Raw genomic sequence first — 22336 nt, 5'->3', positions numbered from 1 at the left:
CACGCTCCCACAGCGGTGTAGCCTACTCCAACGCCCTGTCCGACAGGAGAGACACAATAAACCCCATCTTAGCCCACTCTGTAGGGAAACGAGAGGCCAGAAGCTCAAGATGTATAGAGCACTGACTCACGAAACCCCTACAAGACTTACTATCACCAGAAAATTTTTCTGGCAGCGGGAGGCGAGATAGAGTCGGTACAGGGGTGGCAGTGGACAAGGTGGCTGCAGCCACGCTAGCAGCCTGAACAGCAACTGCGGTTACATCCACAGCTGAGGTTGTGCGCTCGAGAGCTGCCAACCTACCCTCCAGCTGCTGGATGTACCGCAAGGATTGCTGTTTGTCCATCAGTACTAGCCAGACCCTGGCGCTACTGTAATGTTAGGGCTAGCGGAATGCACCAAATAATAAGAAAGATAGAGTAAGGTGCGTTCGCAGCCCGGGGTCCACCGTGCAGAGCATGCAACCTGCTGCCAACTAATGACGGACTATATGGCGGTACAATGTGGATACACACACGGTTTAACTTCACCCTGTGTGAAGGAAGCGAACCCTGTTGCATCACAGGGCCACGGTACCGCACCAAAAGCGCAAGCAAGGAGTCTCAGAACTCAATCCTAAGACATAGGATTTGAGTTATATAGACCTCTTGCGCTCGACACCGCAACTGGGGTGTCAGAGTGAAAGAAATAATAATAAAGATGCATGAGAGTGCGTGCGGTGCCGCACTGGCGGACGCCACTAACCACCCAGGTTTGGGTCAGGAAAGCGCTGTGAAAGCGCACGGTGCCGCACTGGCGGTCACAGCAGTTAGACGCTGTATTGTGTGTCACGTGCTGATGGCTAAGTCGGGCGCTAGATAGCAATCATCCACCTTACGAGAGCAGTCATACACAAGGGAGGGGATAATTAATGAACGACTTTCACACATGAACACACACACGTTTACAAGTTTACACTAGCGCATGGCCGTGCGGTCATGCGAAGCTTATATAGCTGCAGCATGAACAGGACCTTCCAAAAAAGGACCAATGGGAAGCTGCCACAGAAGTTGAGCACCTTCAGGACCTTCCTGGAGGACCAATGGGATCTGCTGCAGCATCTGACCCTCGATCTCCAATGGGAGATCTTGCCCTGGGCATGCTCAGAAGGGGAAAAGCAGGACTTGGTCCCAAAAGCGTCTGCTCGCCGCTGCCCAGCACTGGCTTCAATGGCAGAAGCTGGAAAAGCAGCAGTAACCCTATGCACAGAGTGGGACTGAGCAAGATGCTGGGACTGATGTCTCCGCTGAGCAGACTCCACTGCGGCTGGAGAAGAATAGGAGACCGCAGCAGACATGGTTCGAGATTCCCCCTGTGCAGCGGTGGGAACTCCACTCCTAACATATATATATATATATACAGTACAGACCAAAAGTTTGGACACACCTTCTCATTTAAAGATTTTTCTGTATTTTCATGACTATGAAAATTGTACATTCACACTGAAGGCATAAAAGCTATGAATTAACACATGTGGAATTATATACTTAACAAAAAAGTGTGCAACAACTGAAATTATGTCTTATATTCTAGGTTCTTTAAAGTAGCCACCTTTTGCTTTGATGACTGCTTTGCACACTCTTGGCATTCTCTTGATGAGCTTCAAGAGGTAGTCACCGGAAATGGTTTTCACTTCACAGGTGTGCCCTGTCAGATTTAGTAAATGGGATTTCTTGCCTTATAAATGGTGTTGTGGCCATCATTTGTGTTGTGCAGAAGTCTGGTGGATACACAGCTGATAGCCCTACTGAATAGACTGTTAGAATTTGTATTATGGCAAGAAAAAAGCAGCTAAGTAAAGAAAAACGAGTGGCAATCATTACATATAACAACTGATACCGCGCTTGGGAAAAAAGAGAGAAAGAGGCTGCCCCTACCTGTAGGAACACAGCCAAACCATGAATATATGCAGCAATAGATGATATTATTAAAGATGACCCACTGAACTTTATGATAAGTCAAATGAACAATTACCTATACTACCTGCCTGCTTGCTCACTCAAAAAAGTGCCATGCCCACCGGTATATATGTACTTCCACAGGAGTAGCCTTAAAATATCCGTTGTTGGTAGATTAATCACATTTATGTACTGGAATGACTTTAGGAAACAATAGCTCTTACCATGTGGGAGTGTAGTCGGTGGACGATGACTGTTGTGCCGGGCTCTCACCTACTGTTCGTGGTGGATGCCGGAAGTGGTGTGCGGTGTCTCACCGCTGCACGCGGCAGATGTATGGGTAGGATAACCTGCGGGTGGCACCTTGAGAGTGGGTGCACGGCTGCTCGTGCCGCCTGGACGGGTGCGAGGTGTGATTATTCAGTGCAGGGCCAGGGAACGTCCCGGCCGGAGGCGCCCCTGGTTACACCGAGAGAAAAAAATGGCCGCCGCTGACAAGCAGCGTGTGACGTCACTGACCTACGGAGCCTCGCTAGGACCAAAAAAGCTGACCGACGCGTTTCGAAGGGAAAGCGCCCTTCTTCATCAGGGTTACAGCCCTATCCAGGAGCTCCGCTTTTTTATGCCTCCACTGCGCCAATGAGCCTGCCCCCTACATCTCTCAATCCCGCCCCAAATAACTTGATATATATTGCACTAAGATACCAGTCTGTTGCCAACCCAACAGCGGCGGCCATTTTTTTCTCTCAGTGTAACCAGGGGCGCCTCCGGACGGGACGTTCCCTGGCCCTGCACTGAATAATCACACCTCGCACCCGTCCAGGCGGCACGAGCAGCCGTGCACCCACTCTCAAGGTGCCACCCGCAGGTTATCCTACCCATACATCTGCCGCGTGCAGCGGTGAGACACCGCACACCACTTCCGGCATCCACCACGAACAGTAGGTGAGAGCCCGGCACAACAGTCATTGTCCACCGACTACACTCCCACATGGTAAGAGCTATTGTTTCCTAAAGTCATTCCAGTACATAAATGTGATTAATCTACCAACAACGGATATTTTAAGGCTACTCCTGTGGAAGTACATATATACCGGTGGGCATGGCACTTTTTTGAGTGAGCAAGCAGGCAGGTAGTATAGGTAATTGTTCATTTGACTTATCATAAAGTTCAGTGGGTCATCTTTAATAATATCATCTATTGCTGCATATATTCATGGTTTGGCTGTGTTCCTACAGGTAGGGGCAGCCTCTTTCTCTCTTTTTTCCCAAGCGCGGTATCAGTTGTTATATGTACTAGTTTTTTTACAGAAGGGGCGCATTTTCTGTACATACCAGCAGCTGGGAGATTCCTTGGTCCATTTCCACTTGTTTGATGGACACTAGTGGTGAGCGCCAGTGATATCTGTTTGTTTATGAGTGGCAATCATTACTTTAAGAAATTAAGGTCAGTCAGTCAAAAAAATTGGGAAAACTTTGAAAGTGTCCTCAAGTGCAGTGGCAAAAACCATCAAGCGCTACAAAGAAACTGGCTCACATGAGGACCGCCCCAGGAAAGGAAGACTAAGAGTCACCTCTGCTTCTGAGGATAAGTTTATCTGAGTCACCAGCCTCAGAAATCGCAGGTTAACCGCAGCTCAGATTAGAGACCAGGTCAATGCCACACAGAGTTCTAGCAGCAGACACATCTCAAGGAATTGACATTAGACAAGTGGAAATCTGTGCTTTGGCTGATGAGTCCAAATTTGAGATCTTTGGTTCCAATCACTGTGTGTTTGTGCAATGCAGAAAAGGTGAACGGATGGACTCTACATGCCTGGTTCCCACGGTGAAGTATGGAGGAGGAGGTGGGATGGTGTGGGGGTGTTTTGCTGGTGACACTGTTTGGGATTTATTCAAAATTGAAGGCATACTGAACCAGCATGGCTACCACAGCGTCTGGCAGTGGCATGCTATTCCATTTGGTTTGCGTTTAGCTGGACCATCCATCATGGACAATGACCCATCCGTTCACCTATTCTGCATCGCACAAAGACACGGTTGTTGGAACATAGATCTCAAATTTGAACTCATCAGACCAAAGCACAGATTTCCACTGGTCTAATGTCTATTCCTTGTGTTCTTTAGCCCAAACAAATCTCTTCTGCTTGTTGCTTGTCCTTAGCAGTGGTTTTCTAGCAGCTATTTTATCATGAAGGCCTGCTGCACAAAGTCTCCTCTTAACAGTTGTTGTAGAGATGTCCCTGCTGCTAGAACTCTGTGTGGCATTGACCTGGTCTCTAATCTGAGCTGCTGTTAACCTGTGATTTCTGAGGCTGGTGACTCGGATAAACTTATCTGCAGAAGCAGAAGTGACTCTTGGTCTTCCTTTCCTGGGGCGGTCCTCATGTGAGCCAGTTTCTTTGTAGCGCTTGATGGTTTTTGCCACTGCACTTGGGGACACTTTCAAAGTTTACCCAATTTTTCGGACTGACTGACTTTCTATTCTTAAACTAATGATGGCCACTCGTTTTTCTTTGCTTAGATGCTTTTTTCTTGCCATAATACAAATTCTAACAGTCTGTTCAGTAGGACTATCAGCTGTGTATCCACGAGACGTCTGCACAACACAACTGATGGTCCCAACCCCATTTATAAGGCAAGAAATCCCGCTTATTTTAACCTGACAGGGCACACCTGTGAATTGAAAACCATTCCCAGTGACTACCTCTTGAAGGTCATCAAGAGAATGCCAAGAGTGTGCAAAGCAGTCATCAAAGCAAAAGGTGGCTACTTTGAAGAACCTAGAATATAAGACATAATTTCAGTTGTTGCACACTTTTATGTTAAGTATATAATTCCACATGTGTTAATTCATAGTTTTGATGCCTTCAGTGTGAATGTACAATTTTCATAGTCATGAAAATACAGAAAAATCTTTAAATGAGAAGGTGTGTCCAAACTCTTGGTCTGTACTGTATATGCTAAAGAAAAGTAAAAGAACAAGTGCTGAGGACCTGACTGTAGACTCCAAGGGCGGTGGGATAGGTGAGTTGTGAGGTGCGCATTCTGGAGAGACCTCGGAGATATACGGGACAATCAATTCACATCCACTAACGTTGGTGCAAACAGAAATTCCTTTATAGATTTGTTTGATTTGCCGAATTTGAAAATCGACAGATTCCATCATCTTTACTGTAACCATCACTTACTCATCTAAAAGTTACACACACCCAGAGCAATAATATTGATATAACATAAAACATTGTTCATCAAATCAGGGTACCTACTGTACATCTTTTGCTACATGTCCAAGTTTTGAAGCTCAACTACGCATTGTTCCTTGATAGACTTTGACCAGCATTAAAACTCTGCAACTACACACTTATAGCTACTGTAGCTACACAGCCACATGAGCAGTTATACAGCAATCATTAAATGCTTGCCTAGTATTAATGAATGCACAGTATTGTCCCTTAAACAAAAGAAAAGTTACCAGTATTTACTTTAAAGTTTATGGAAACCTACCATTTAAAAAAAAAAATCGATTGCGGAGAAGACATCCCAGTAAAGTTACACTTTCTCAGTAGCTAGAATTTGGCTGCAAGGCAGAAATGAGCACTTTAAGCATATTAATAAGTTTCTGGTTGGCATTCAAGTTTTATGGATGATGATTTAGTTTTTAAAATTTGAAATAATATTTAATGATCATAGTTTGGGGTCAATAAAAATAACTTGATATTTTTTTCTAAAATTCTTGATAGATAGATAGATAGATAGATAGATAGATAGATAGATAGATAGATTGATAGATACAGTAAATGTCAAAGTTTAGCAGAACAAGAGACATCTATGCAATATCTCCTGTTATTTTATTTTAATCAACTTCCAGATCAAGTCATGAAAATCAAATCTTGTCACCTTCAATTCCCTGTTGCTCATCCTTCTTAATGTAGGAAAATTAGCAATTAATGTACATAGAACATACAACATAATACAGATAGTACATTTAAATTTTACACTCTACACAGTATAATCCGTAGTTAAAAAATACTGTACATCCTCAAAGTATAATCAAATGTATCTTGCTGCCTATTCATTCATTTATAATTATGAGACCTTGAAATGAAACAGTGGAAGATATTCTTCCAGCTGTGGCAACTGACAGACCCACAGGCAAATTCTTAAATGAGCTCCGTGGGCAGTTGTACTGACATATCTAAAATAGCCTCTGGGTTTGTCACATGGCTGGGTTGCTGACTAGTTGTCTTATCTGTTCTAGCACAATGTTCTTATGATTGCATAAACTCTTATTTTTACATATTCTCTGCTTAAAAAGAATGAAAATATATATTATTCCAGACGTTTGATCATTTTTCTTTTTAAAGAGAAGTTAAAATATTTATGTTTTGTGTAAATACAGAAGTCTCACATTTAACATTTTAGTTTGAATTATTATTACTTCTTTGACTAGTACACAAATTTACACTACCGTTCAAAAGTTTAGGGTCGCCCAGACAATTTTGTGTTTTCCATGAAAACTCATACTTTTATTAATCAAATGAGTTGCCAAATGAATTTAAAATCTAGTCCAGACATTGACAAGGTTCGAAAAAAAGATTTTTATTTGAAATAATAATTTTCTCCTTCAAACTTTGCTTTCATCAAAGAATGCTCCCTTTTCAGCAATTACAGCATTGCAGACCTTTGGCATTCTAACAGTTAGTTTGCTGAGGTAATCTGGAGAAATTTCACCCCATGCATCCAGAAGTCCCTCCCACAAGTTGGTTTGGCTTGATGGGCGCTTTTTGTGTGCCATATGGTCAAACTGCTACCACAACAGCTCAATGGGGTTAAGATCTGGTGACAGCGCTGGCCACTCCATTACAGATAAAATACCAGCTGCCTGCTTCTTCCCTAAATAGTTCTTGCTTAATTTGGAGGTGTGCTTTGGGTAATTGTCCTGTTGTAGGATGAAATTGGCTCCAATCAAGCGCTGTCCACAAGGTATGGCATGGCGCTGCAAAATGGAGTGATAGCCTTCCTTATTCAATATCCCTTTTACCTTGTACAAATATCCCACATTACCAGCACCAAAGCAACCCCAGACCATCACATTACCTCCACCATGCTTGACAGATGGTGTCAGACACTCTTCCAGCATCTTTTCAGTTGTTCTGCATCTCACAAATGTTCTTCTGTGTGATCCAAACACCTCAAACTTGGATTTGTCTGTCCATCTGGTGCATTGCAGTACATTATACCTACAATGAAAGCAACAAAAGTGAAAATCCCATAAAGGGACTAAGAAAAATGTTAAAAAGAAAAGTAAAAATATGTAAAAAAAATACTAAATAATAATAATAAAAAAATGCACTAATAAATACACATTTTAATGTTTTAATGTAAGAAAAAATGTACACGTTTTGTATCTCCGCATCCGATTCCACCCGATCTATGAAATTGTCACACTAGTTAACCACTTCAGTAAGAGCCGTAAAAAAAGGTAGCAAACTATGCTTTGTAATCGTACCGCTGGAAAAAAGTAAAGTAAAATGCGATCAAAAAGAAGAATGTAATTAAAAATGGTATCACTGAAAATGTAATCAAAACAAACCATCATAGAGCTCCATCAGCAGAAAAATTAAAAAGTTATAGCTCTCAAAATGAAACTATATAAAAAAATATTTTTTTCTATAGAAGTTATTGTGTAAAAGTGCCAAAACATAAAAAGTTATATAAATATAGTATTGCTGTAATCATACTGACCCGAAGAATAAAGCTGCCTTATCAATTTTACCACAAGTAGAATGGAAAGAAAAAAACAACAATTCCTGAATTGCTGGTTTTTGTTCATTTTGCCTCCACAAAAATCAGAAAGGAAAGCAAACAAAAATCACTGTGGAGACACAGGGGTTAGTGGGTGCTCTCATCATCTGGCCTGGCTGTCTTTAGAAAGACTACATGGACCAGGGCTCATACCACTGAACACCCGCTCTCTTTTCCCATGGCCAGGGTTCAGTGGCCATGCATGACTGTTTTGCAAAGATACGTATAATAAAACCTGGCACTCAACTTTTATAAAGGTATTTTTTTATTCCAAGCAGAAGTGTAGTAACAGCAATGCAGTAGCTTGCTGTTACTGCATTGCTGTTACTGCACTACCGCTTGGAATAACAAAAATACCTTTGTAAAGGTTGAGTGCCAGGTTTTATTATACGTATCACTAAGGTTTTGGAACCTACCTGGGCACCTTCATATAGAGCTGTGCACACGCTTTTTTGTTGATACTGTTTTGCAAAGATAACAGAAAACAAATTGTAGGAGATAATATTAGAGGTAAATATTCATCCTACAAGAAGAATCAATACTTCAGACAACAGTTTATGATTCTGGGCCTACACAATTTACGTCTGGCATCATTGAGAAGAAATGCTGTGTCGCCACAAACATCATGTGCCCAAAAATGGTATCAATAAATACATAAACTCGTCCTGCAAAAAACAAGCCCTCACATTACTCTGTAGGCAGAAAAATTGAAAAATTATAGCTCTCAAAATATGCGATACAAAAACCGGTTTTTGCAATAAAAAGCATTTTTAGAGTGTGACAGCAGCCAAACATGCAAACCCGATATAAATCTGGTATCTCAGTAATTGCACTGACATGAAGAATCTTATTCCGCACGACAAATGACATAAAAGATAAATAAAACCAATTCTTCACCTGTGGTTGATTTGTTCATTCTGCCTCCCAAAGATCGTAGTAAGGCTCGGCTTACAGTACATTTATCCTACGCTCTTCACTGAGTGCTTACACCAGGGTGTCCATGTAAATCTCTGAAATAAATGATTCAGACAGACCTCCTGGCAGAAAATTCCCTATAATGAGGCAGATGGAGGCACTATGGATGCAATAAAGTTTGTGCTCCAGCGATGTGCCTCTTTTTATGCGTGCATAAAAGTGTCATCGGCCACAGTTTTGTGCGCTTTTGAAAAGAAGGACAATGATGAACAGAGGCCAGACGAAGTCTCTGCTGCCTCATTACAGTGAATGGATCCCTACATGGGATTTTATTTTTGGAATGAACAACATGATTGTATTGGGGTGGTTCATTCCCTCCACCTGGGTCTTAGAAGTGGACCAAGGCCACAGATCTCATTTAAAAACCTTGCAGCAAGGGTCGGGTGTTTCAGTGTTGGTTTGCAAGATGCAGGTGGATCTGCCACAGACGACTTGTGTGAATTGAACACAGAACCAAGTGAAGCAAAATGCCTAGCAACCCTCAGCGTGACACAGTGGTGCTGTCGCCCATGGCAAGCGGTCTCAGATACGGACTATCTTAATGCCCCGGTTTTGATCTGGAGGATACTGTTTGCTTTTCAATTGTAAGTTTTGTGGACATTAAAGACATTTGCTTTGAACTTTGCTGGATCACTGCCTCATTACTGCATGTTGTGAACACTGACACACTACAACTCAGAGATTTAGGTGGACAACCCAAAGCAAGTGCTCAGTGTAGGGCACAGTATACTGTAAATGTGATTTCAAACATTATGTAAAATGTTCCCAAAAAAATCTTGAACTCAATCTACAAAAAAAGTAAGTCCCCACTCAGATACGTCACCTCTTAACAGAAATATAAGGGGCTTCCACATTATTGGCTCTGAAAAAGTGCCAGCTAAATTCAGCAAAGCTGCAGAATTCGTATTTTAGAATATATACTCATCACTAGAAATGATTGGATCACACAAAATTTGAACTCACCTAATTACATGTTTTTTTCCACTTTTTTCTCCTTCAACTTAGTTTAACTTTTTATTCTCCGAGGTCTCTACAATCCCCAGAGTATAATAAATATAATATGGAAAACAATAACAATTTCTTATACACGCCCTACCTTTTCTTGAGATGCTGCACAGCAACCAAATGTAAACTGCATGGGAGCAACTAGACTAGACTAGACTTCATCTGGCAAATATCAGCAATAAATATGAACTTAGTAGCCATTGCTTTTACAAGACACAAAAATGTGTCTTTCTTTATGGTTTCTCTGTGTTCTGCGTATCCAGATTAGTGAGATTTTCAACTTCACAAGAAGATATTGAAAACATTATTTATTTTATGATACAATTAATTGTGGATAACTGTAAATTTTTAAATATTGAAAAAATGGCAAAATTGCTGCTTTAACCAATTCAGGACTAATACATTTTGCTTTGTTTTAGTTTTTTTTATACATGTGCATCTAACGGTTCCATAAATTTTTCTCACTCTGATTATCGGACCATTTTTGCATCTTTTTTCTGCCATAAATGGGGCTTAAATTTATTTTGCTTTTTTTTTAACTAAAATAGAGGAAAATGTAAAGAAAAAAGTAAATGTGTGTCTATTTTTCAAAACATTATAAAATGAATTGCGCTTCACATAGAAATTACTTTTATTTGCTGGACATTTTTTATCCACACACTGTGCCCCCAGATAGGTAATAAAAGGTCTTGGCTTTTTCTGTTCACATAGACATGTGAGGGCTTTTAGTGGAAAAAGTGCTTGTGAATTCCACCATTCCTTTCTACTAAAAAATGCACTGAAAAACGAGAAACAAAGTGGGGAAAAATTGTGAGAAAAAAAGGAATTCTGACATTGTTTTGAGGAATTGTTTTTATGGTGTACATTTTGTGGTAAACAAGGAAAGAAGTTTTCTGCTCCTTCAACAGGCACTCATGGGGGTAAATGTGGAGGAAGAGTATAGCACTGGGGTCCAGGACAAAGAGGCAGATATCTGGGTGACACTTAGAAGGTGGTGTAAAGAGAAGAGTTTCAGGGAAGAAAGTACTGAAATGGAACACGCCAATAAGTTTGCTAAATTTGCAGATAAGGGGATATCAGTAGAAGTTGTGCAGAAAGATTTGTTCTCTTAAAGCAATGGGAATCTCTGCTCTCTGAAGAGAGGAATAGGAGTACAGGGCATTTTTTTAGGGAAATAGACAAGCTAAAGTTGTGGTGCACATTGATACCAATTACAAAGGTAGCGGAAGATGGAAGGTCCTTAATGATGTATGCCATAAGCTTAAAATGCAAATTGTCTCTTCATAGAGGAGTTTCGGGATACTGCCCCTTGTCAGTGCAAAGTTGAGATCTGGTTTGGCCTCTCACACAGCCAAACCAGATCTCCACTTTGCACTGATGAGGGGTAGTACCCCGAAGCACAGTGTCTGCAAATTGAGATTCTGGTTTGGCTATTAGCCTAAGTCAGGTGTCAAGGCTCGATAAATGGTTGACATTGACTTGTAGGATTGTTACCTTCCAATAGGTGGCACAAGATTTCTAGTTCTCTTCCTCTCTGAAGAGACAATTTGCATAATTAGCATATTTCCCAGAAGAGCATTGCAGCTTTAAGTCTCCTCATCTCGGCATGCTTAGCATGTCAATCTCCGCAAGAAGAAATGATACTTCTTGGATTTCGATAAGCTTAAAACAAACACTTCAAAGATAGTTTTCTCTGAAATACTACCTGCAACACATGCCACATTAAAATGTCACTAGGAGATTAGGGAGGTATACATTTTATAGAATTGGGATGACTTCTGTGATTGTTGCAGACTCAATGCTATGGATTGGCTACACCTCAGTGTATAGTCCATGAGCCAAGAACCAAATTTGACGATATCGGTACCAAGCGGAGTGACTAATTCTCTTTGGTATTTTTAGGTAGATGCATGTCTGTAGTTTATTTTTTGATATGATAGCCCTTACATATACGTAGCTTATTAACCCCTTCAGCCCTAGGCCTATTTGTACCCAAGTGCCTAAGCCAATCTGACCTGTGCCACTTCATGGGCTAATAACTTTGGAACGCTTTCACCTATCCAAGCCATTCTGAGATTGTTTTCTCGTGACATATTGTACTTCACGTCAGTGCTAAATGGGAGTCAATATATTTTACCTTTCTATATAAAAAAATGCTAAATATTCGGAAATTTTGGAAAAATCGGCAATTTTTTAACTTTGAAATTCTCTGCTTTTTACAAAAATACTGATACCCCCCATAATAGTTATTAATTTACACTCCCCACATGTTTACTTCATATTGGCATCATTTTGAAAATGAAACCTTATTGTTTTACGACGTAATAGGGCTTATAGTTTTATGCGCAATTTTTCACATTTACAGCAAAACCCACTTTTCAAAGGACCAAGTCACTTCTGAAGTCACTTTAAGGGGCTTACATAACAGAAACCACCCATAAATTACCCCATTTTGCAAACTACACCCCTCAAGCTGTTCAAAACTCATTTTTAAAAACTGTTAACCCTTTAGGTGTTCCACAGGAATTTTAGCATGAGCCAAGAACCAAATATGACGATATCGGTACCACCCGGAGTGACTAGATGTAGTATTTGTAACAAAATTTAATCCAAGTTATGTAAATACACACTGAACATGTCATGTGCATATATATATATATATATATATATATATATATATATATATATATATATATATATATGTTACTCCATAATATCTTCAACATCGGACTCTGAATCTGACTGTTGTTCTACTGGCTCGTCTTCAGTACCCTTGTTCTGGCATGTCTGTAATCTGCACATGTCTGTGCACTTCAGGCCATTGCTGAGGCAAGTACACTGAGGAAGTTCACATGACCGCACACACTTGCAGGACAGTAGCTGTATAATAGCTTCTGGTGCTGGTGCCCCTTGCATCCACTTGACAACAAGCTTTCCGTCGTTATCTATCATCCAACCGCAGTCTGTTGGGTTTGCAACCCATGGCTGGCTCTGCAGACTTCTCCTCCAGATCGCAGCCTGGTAGTTTGCACGCAGTGCATGCATGAAAAGGCAGTCCTGGCAAGGAGGGAGTTGACTTGACTCTACCACTCCACGTCTGGCACAGAACAGCTGATAACGGAGCCTGTTTACCTCAGTTGTTTGGGTAGTTGGCAGGTACATGTGGCAGGTGATTTCCTGTAACTTCTCAAAAAGTTCGGTAGACACTTCCCATGAACGACCAACTTCCTGAAAGGCATCCTGGTATGTCTTGTTCATCTTCAACTGCTTGAGTGTCGTCATCTTCCCACGGCCAGCGAATGCACTGACGGTGTCACAGCCTGTAAATGCATGCATACCAATCAATGAATCACATACGCTGCCTCCCAATGTTCGGCTCAGAGTGGTGATATCCAGGAATCTTGTCCGGTTCTGTGTACCGCATTTCTGGAACAGGTGGGATGGGATTTTGTGGCACATGCCCAGACACAGGACCATGACATCAGTATCCTCCGAAGTGATGATGACCGACTTGTAACCAGATTCTGCTGCATGAAGAGCATGGAGAAGGAGGCGTGTGTCTGCTTCTTCTTGATTTGACTTAAGGTCAGCAGCCTCTTCCCACTGTTCTTTGGTGATCTTAAAGCAGAGCTGCTCACATGTGACATACAGCTCCTTCTCCTCAAGCTTCTCCCTGTGGTGTTTCGCCTTCCATTCTTCTACCAGAAACTTTATGAGACTTGCCTTGTTGGAGGAACTACTTAGAAGCTTTTTCCACTGCTGGATGTTGTGCCCATGTTGAATGTTCTTGAAATGGATCCCTGTGCCTTCATATCTGTTGACTCTTTCTGTATCTTTGATGGATGTCTCCTTGTAGACGTCAAAGACAATATCAATGCGCTTGCTCTTAGCACCCTCATGGATAGCGCGACTCATTGCTGTGCCTGCTAGCTGGCCAAATGTTGCATTGTTTCCCTTCAGTTTCTGAACCAGGCTCATCCCATCAATGATGGTTGCAGAGGGCTCGGGGATCACTTCTGCAGGACGAGCATTCCTCTCCAACTCCCTTGCGAGGGCAGCCTTGTTGGTCTTGCGGATAGACCCATCACCATTGGCAAGTGCCCATGGCAATGGACCCAGGGGATGAGTCAAGACATCACTCATTTGTAGCTTTCTGTTCTCAGCTACAAGTATCATCTGGCCAAATAGGTTTCTGTCAGCCTTCAAAATTACCTCCTTGCCAAGACCTTGTCTGCGTGTCTTCATTTGGATGTTAGAGAACGTTTTAAGTTTGTTCTTCGTCATCTTGTCATGAAACAATGTAGTTGGCTTATCGGTACCCAAACGCTCATCCTTGAATGTTTGATATGCATCCTCTCCTATACTGTATGCCCCTTGAAGGTCTTTGGCTACATCTGGTGGTGCTACAGTCGCTGTTGACAAACTGATAAGTTCACCATTATGCTCTTTGTTGAAGGGGTTCACCCAACCTGTCTCCAGCAGTTGAACGAAAGATTGGACATCGGCTTCATCTCTTCTAATCCTAGACACCTGTAGGTCTGAATGGCTGAAGTCAGTATATTGTTGGCCTACCAGGGCCCTCAGCTGCCTCAAGTACATACTGCGGTACTCTGATGTCAGGTAGAACCTGGAAACAGCTCCAACTTTGAGGCTGAAGCCTTTTGTGCCCCCTGGTGTCTGGGTGTCTTTGTTGATTGTCTCTTCAATGGTCTGGTCCACAGGAATTCGTCCAAAAGGATTCTTGCTACCGATCTGGACCGAAAAGCCACCTTGCATGAAGTATTCATGGACCTCTGGGTGTTCTATGGGCAGCCGAGACATTGTGGCATAGTAATAGGTTAGGTATCGGGCATAGTTGACCTTGTCATAGGCAAAACACCATGGTATCATCTGTCGGATTGCTCCTAGGTGAAGCATCCAGTTGCCTTCTCTTGAAGCTCGAACCAGGGCCAGCATGGTCTCGACCATGTCCAAGTATGACATCCAGAATGCTGTTCAGCACAGAACGTGTATGTGTCAGTGTGTGTGCGTGTGTTGGGGCACCTCAGGGTGTCTTCAAATGTGACATAGCCCCCTAGATTTCTTCCAGTAAAATTTGCACTCCAAAAGTCATTTGGCGCTCCTTCCCTTCCGAGGCCTGCCGTTCCCCAATACTGCAGTGTACGACAACATATCGGGTGTTGTTGTGTTCGGGAGAGATTGGTGAACAAATAGTGGGGTGCATTTTTTGCTGGTACACCTCTTAAAAATAAAAAAATGAGCCTAAAATGACACCTTCATGTAAAAAATGCACTTTTTCCATTTTCTCAACCAAGTGTTTCCAACTACTGTGAAACACTGGTTGGGTCAAAGTGGTCACTATACCCCCTAAAAGATTCCTTGGGGGTGTAGTTTCCAAAATAGGGTCACTTTTTGGGGTTTCCACTGTGGGGGTACCTCAGGCAGCCTTCAAATGTGACATGGCCCCCTAGATTTCTTCCAGTGAATCCGCCACCCAAAAACCACATAGCGCTCCTTCCGTGTTGAGCTGTGCTGTGTGCCCATACTTTAGTTTACGAGTACATGTGGGGTGTTTCTATAAACTGCAGAATTAGGGTAACCAAGTTTGGGTTTGCCGTTAACCCTTGCTAGGTTGCAGGTAAAATTGGATTACAATGTAATATCTGGAAAAAAAATGAAATTTTGAAATTTCGCCTTCATTCTGCTAAAATTCCTGTGGAACACCTAAAGGGTTAACAGTTTTTAAAAATGAGTTTTGAACAGCTTGAGGGGTGTAGTTTGCAAAATGGGGTAATTTATGGGTGGTTTCTGTTATGTAAGCCCCTTAAAGTGACTTCAGAAGTGACTTGGTCCTTTGAAAAGTGGGTTTTGCTGTAAATGTGAAAAATTGCGCATAAAACTATAAGCCCTATTACGTCGTAAAACAATAAGGTTTCATTTTCAAAATGATGCCAATATAAAGTAAACATGTGGGGAGTGTAAATTAATAACTATTATGGGGGGTATCAGTATTTTTGTAAAAAGCAGAGAATTTCAAAGTTAAAAAATTGCCGATTTTTCCAAAATTTCCGAATATTTAGCATTTTTTTATATAGAAAGGTAAAATATATTGACTCCCATTTAGCACTGACGTGAAGTACAATATGTCACGAGAAAACAATCTCAGAATGGCTTGGATAGGTGAAAGCGTTCCAAAGTTATTAGCCCATGAAGTGGCACAGGTCAGATTGGCTTAGGCACTTGGGTACAAATAGGCCTAGGGCTGAAGGGGTTAATAAGCTACGTATATGTAAGGGCTATCATATCAAAAAATAAACTACAGACATGCATCTACCTAAAAATACCAAAGAAAATTAGTCACTCCGGGTGGTACCGATATCTGGCCCGGCTCATGGACTAGTAGTGGATGTAGCTGTACTGGAGAAATTGGCTTGTAGGTTGGATAATGTTTAGACTTAGGGCTGGGAGAAAGGGAAATACTATACAAGATTGGAAGAAAGTAAAGATAGTTGCCTGAAACAAAGTAAAGCGGTTGTGGAATAGGTTAACACTAGTTAATACAGAGAGGTGGAAAAGTGATAACAAAACATATGTACTATATACAAAACAAGGATTCACTCTATCATCCTAAAGCATGTCAATATGAAATATATGAAATATGAATAGCAAAAAGGATTTTGAATATTAGGAAAAAATGAGACACTTTACACACAATTTGGCCAAATCATGCCTGCCCATCAACCAACGTCAAGGTGGTCTCAAGTAACTGATAGGTCCCTATCCATGTGAATACCTCTCTTAGGCTGATAGCTGAATTCCTGAATGAATGTGGACACCTCTCTCAATGAAGTTTGCCTTTATGGGTAGGTAGGAACCTGTTGTAATTAAAATTACCACCTGGTGAAGGGCGGAGTGCTCCGTCAGTAAGCTAACATACATATTACAAAAGACTGACTGGCACATCCATAGTGTGAATAGGTGCATACCAGAAGCAGCTAACTCCACATGCAATATACAAAAAAAAGGTTGCACTCTATGATTCTAAAGCATGTCAATATGAAATATATAAAGTATGAATAGCAGAAGTCTTTTGAATATTAGGAAAAAATGAGACGCTTTGCACACAATTTGTCAAAATCATGCCTGCCCATCAACCAACGTCAAGGTGATCTCAAGTAACTGATGGGTCCCCATCCATGCAAATACCTCTTTTAGGCTGAGAAACTTTGCCCACTATTTGGCCAATCATGCCTGCCCATCTACCAACATCAAGGTGATCTCAAGTGACTCTTGGTTTACTTATCTATCATAATATAAAAATAATTAACCCAATTGGTAAACATTGTAAACAGAAAAAGAACACCAATATTACTTTTTCTAAGTCTCCGCAATACCAATATAAATGCTGTAACAATTGATTAAAACACAAATTTATCCGAAAATGGTATCAATAAAAATGTTGCCTCGCCCCGCCAAAAGTAAGCCATCACACAGCTCCATCGACCAAAACCTAAAAATGTTATGAGGCTTGCAAAATGGTGAATCAGCCCCCCCTCCTCCGATTCTTTTAAAACTTAGTTTTTTTTCAACAGTAAAAAAGGGTTATTTTATATCACTTTTCTAGTTTATAAAATGACAACAAATGCAGTAATACATTACTTTAGAGCATATAAAACATTTGCTGAATCTTATTTTCATGGGATTACACTAAAAATGTTTTTGCAAAATTTCAATTTGTAGTATTATTTTGTTTGTACTGTATTTACTCTTACAGGTATCAAATAATCTGTTCAGATATAAAAAGTTTAAAGATTTAAATAAATACCTGTTCTAAAAAGTTTAATAACATCCAATATTTTACAGCAACTAAACTAATTAAACCAACTTGGCGTATTTTGTAAGTCTGCTTAGGTGTTTGAGTTTTCCATCTGTTCAGCTACAGCATAAATTCCCACCTAATCTATTTTACTTCTTTGATTTACTGTAACTTGAACATGCACACAGTGCAGCTGCTAACTCTTAACAATACAGAAAAACCAGTAATAGAACTTTTAGAAAAAGTAGGATAAACTCCTACTTTCCTAAAAAAAAGTCAGAAGTGCTCATACTGGAAAGTGAAAATGATATTTTCTTGTTCTCGGGATAATTGACAGACATCTGCTTGAACTATATTATGCAGTTCAATATAAATGAAGCAACATCATTTTCATTTAAGTAAAAGGAGGAATTATAATTGATCTGTAGATTCTGTAGTTGCAGTCTTTATTGATGTTTTTACTAGGAAAAATAATTGGTCTAAATGTTCTGCTTCCTAGCCACACTGTTACTGAGCAGAGATGAACAGGTTAGACTGAAGTAAATAGTAGTCTAGCATATGTGCATGTGTAAAGTAATTAGCAAATGTATTGAAACTCCATTTATTATAATTCGCATATCTTTATTTTCTAGGTTTGAGATTCCAATTATATATATATACAGTACAGACCAAAAGTTTGGACACACCTTCTCATTTAAAGATTTTTCTGTATTTTCATGACTATGAAAATTGTACATTCACACTGAAGGCATCAAAACTATGAATTAACACATGTAAAATTATGTACTTGACAAAAAAGTGTGAAACAACTGAAATTATGTCTTATATTCTAGGTTCTTCAAAGCAGCCACCTTTTGCTTTGATGACTGCTTTGCAAACTCTTGGCATTCTCTTGATGAGCTTCAAGAGGTAGTCACCGGAAATGGTCTTCCAACAATCTTGAAGGAGTTCCCAAAGACGCTTAGCACTTGTTGGCCCTTTTGACTTCACTCTGCGGTCCAGCTCACCCCAAACCATCTCGATTGGGTTCATGTCTGATGACTGTGGAAGCCAGATCAACTGGTGTAGCACCCCATCACTCTCCTTCTTGGTCAAATAGCCCTTACACAGCCTGGAGGTGTGTTTGGGGTCATTGACCTGTTGAAAAATAAATGATGGTCCAACTAAACGCAAACCGGATGGAATAGCATGCCGCTGCAAGATGCTGTGGTAGCTATGCTGGTTCAGTATGCCTTCAATTTTGAACAAATCCCCAACAGTGTCACCAGAAAAGCACCCCCACATCATCACACCTCCTCCATGCTTCACGGTGGGAACCAGGCATGTAGAGACCATCCGTTCACCTTTTTTGCGTCGCACAAAACACGGTGGTTGGAACCAAAGATCTCAAATTTGGACTCATCAGACCAAAGCACAGATTTCCACTTGTCTAATGTCCATTCCTTGTGTTCTTTAGCCCAAACAAGTCTCTTCTGCTTGTTGCCTGTCCTTAGCAGTGGTTTCCTAGCAGCTATTTTACCATGAAGGCCTGCTGCACAAAGTCTCCTCTCAACAGTTGTTGTAGAGATGTGTCTGCTGCTAGAACTCTGTGGCATTGACCTGGTCTCTAATCTGAGCTGCTGTTAACCTGTGATTTCTGAGGCTGGTGATTCGGATAAACTTGTTCTCAGAAGCAGAGGTGACTCTTGGTCTTCCTTTCCTGGGGCGGTCCTCATATGAGCCAGTTTCTTTGTAGTGCTTGATGGTTTTTGCCACTGCACTTGGGGACACTTTCAAAGTTTTCCCAATTTTTCGGACTGACTGACCTTCATTTCTAAGGCTGGGTTCACATTGCATTTACCACAGCCCATTCAACACATATGGTAATGGGCTGCTGTAAACGCAAGTGCCGGTATGGCAGCACGCTAGCACAGATAGAGCATCTGCTTGCTCTATCTGTGGTAGCAGTGACGGACCCGGAAACGCTGTAGCCCACGTCTCAGGGTCCGTCACTCAATGACGGCACATCCCTAGCTCACGCCCATTGTGGGCGTGCGCTAGCGATGTGTCCGACATAGGAAGTAATGGCGGCCGTAACGGACTATGTTACACCACATTTATGCCGCGGTGTAAGGTAGTCCATCTAATGGATGACCATAAAGTAATGTGAACTCAGCCTTAAAGTAATGATGGCCACTCGTTTTTCTTTACTTAGCTGCATTTTTCTTGCCATAATACAAATTCTAACAGTCTATACAGTAGGACTATCAGCTGTGTATCCACCAGACTTCTGCACAACACAACTGATGGTCTCAACCCCATTTATAAGGCAAGAAATCACACTTATTAAACCTGATAGGGCAAACCTGTGAAGTGAAAATCATTCCAGGTGACTACCTCTTGAAGCTCATAAAGAGAATGCCAAGAGTGTGCAAAGCAGTCATCAAAGCAAAAGGTGGCTACTTTGAAGAACCTAGAATATAACACATAATTTCAGTTTTTTCACACTTTTTTGTTAAGTATATAATTCCACATGTGTTAATTCATAGTTTTGATCCTTTCAGTGTGAATGTACAATTTTCATAGTCATGAAAATACAGAAAAACTTTAAATGGGAGGGTGTGTCCAAACTTTTGGCCTGTACTGTATATATATATATATATATATATATATATATATATATATATATATATATATATATATATATATATATATATATATACACATTGTATATATACTGCATTTTGTGGATTATAAGACACACTGGACCATGAGACGCAATGTAAATTTTGGGGAGGAAAATAGGAAAAATGTTTTAATAATATGGTGGTGCATCTTATAGTCCTCTTTATGGAAGCTTATTTGGGGTAGAGGGCGAGGCGAGATCTCAATCTGCGCATGTACTTCCACTACCAGCAATTTTTCAGAAGTTCACAGCAGTGTAAAGGATGGTAAGTGAAGGTACTCTGTTGACATTTTGTGAAAGCTTGGTGCCGGCTGCAGCTTACCACTGCCAAACACACCCTCTTCCCAGCCCTGGGCCTACAGCATAGACCCACTCCTGCTGCTACCAGCTTTCCACATAAGTGACACTGCCTCCTGGGACCCCACTCCACGGCAGCCACTCCCCCAGTAAGCTACATTTTGATTAAAAGATGCAGCTCCTTCCCCAAAAAAATTTAGGGAAAAAGTATGTCTTGTTTTCAAAAAATACATAAATTGTGAGGGGTTGAGACTAGTGTTGAGCATTCCGATACCGCAAGTATCGGGTATCGGCCGATATTTGCTGTATTAGAATTCCGATACCGAGTTCCGATATTTTTGTGATATCGGAAATCGGAATCGGAAGTTCCCAGTGTATGGTTCCCAGGGTCTGGAGGAGAGGAGACTCTCCTTCAGGCCCTGGTATCCATATTCATGTAAAAAATAAAGAATTAAAATAAAAAATATGGATATACTCACGTCTCCGGTGGCCCCTGGACCTTACCGATGTAACCCGCAGCCTCCGTTCCTAAGAATGAGGAGTTTAGGACCTGCGATGACGTCGCAGCTTGTGATTGGTCGCGTGAGCGGTCACATGAGCGGTCACACGACCAATCACAAGCCGTGACATCATCGAAGGTCCTAAACTCCTCATTCTTAGGAACGGAGGCTGCCGGTTACATCGGTAAGGTCCAGGGGCCGCCGGAGAGGTAAGTATATCCATATTTTTTATTTGAATTCTTTATTTTTTACATGAATATGGATCCGAGGGCCTGAAGGAGAGTTTCCTCTCCTTCAGACCCTGGGAACCATGCAGGATACCTTCCGATACTTGTGTCCCATTGACTTGCATTGGTATCGGGTATCGGTATCGGCGATATCCGATATTTTTCGGATATCGGCCGATACCATCCGATACCGATACCTTTGAGTATCGGAAGGTATCGCTCAACACTAGTTGAGACACTTAGTTGCTTCTTTAGGTATACCCGGAACAGTTTGGTGGTGAAGCACCTGCTAGTTTATTGGAGTCAGCATACACCAAGGCAAGATTCACAAAACAAAACAGAGCCTTTCTGGCTAAGGGAAAAAAAGACACAAAAACAAATCAATAGTAACAGCATCATTTCCTCTGCATGTCCCAACCTGCAAGCAGCAGGCAATGTCCTCCGCTCCTTCTTGGAGCTATGTGGGAGTATTTCCTCTTCAAAGACACCTCACAGCCTGTCTCAAATGTCCAGGTACTTAACCAGGGCCATGTGATGATCACATGATTGTGACATCACCGCAGGTCCTGCTAGTACACCTGCCGGTGTCGGCTGCAGGAAGAGGTATCTTGAGCACTCTCCTACCCACTCTATGAGTGCTCACCTAAAACCAATCCATGTATGCAGCTTACTTTATCCATTCCAACACTTAGTGTGCTGGAGGAAAAATATCCTGGTTTCATACCACTGACGCCAACATGTGCAGTGACACATATCTCCCCTTTGTACACTGTACACGGTGCCAGTGATCCTGTTAGAATATATATACTGTATATACATACATTTAAAATCTAAGACTAGACCTCAAAATAACAGTTCATTCAAGACAACCCAACAATCTCACAGATCTGGAAGAATTTTCCTAGGAAGAAGTAATGAAAATTCCCAGACAAGACTTGAAATATTCTTAGCTGGCTACAAAAAGCATTTACAAGCTGTGATACTTGCAAAAGGGGATGCTAATAGGTATTATCAATTCAGGGTGCCCAAACTTTTGCATCGGCCCAATCTTCCTTTTTATAATTTTTGAATTGTAAAAAATGACAATGTATATATATATATATATA

This window comes from Ranitomeya variabilis, chromosome 6 (genome assembly GCF_051348905.1).
Source record: "Ranitomeya variabilis isolate aRanVar5 chromosome 6, aRanVar5.hap1, whole genome shotgun sequence".
Lineage (NCBI taxonomy): Eukaryota > Metazoa > Chordata > Amphibia > Anura > Dendrobatidae > Ranitomeya > Ranitomeya variabilis.
The sequence above is the reverse complement of the archived record's forward strand: the minus strand, read 5'-3'. Positions refer to the sequence as shown.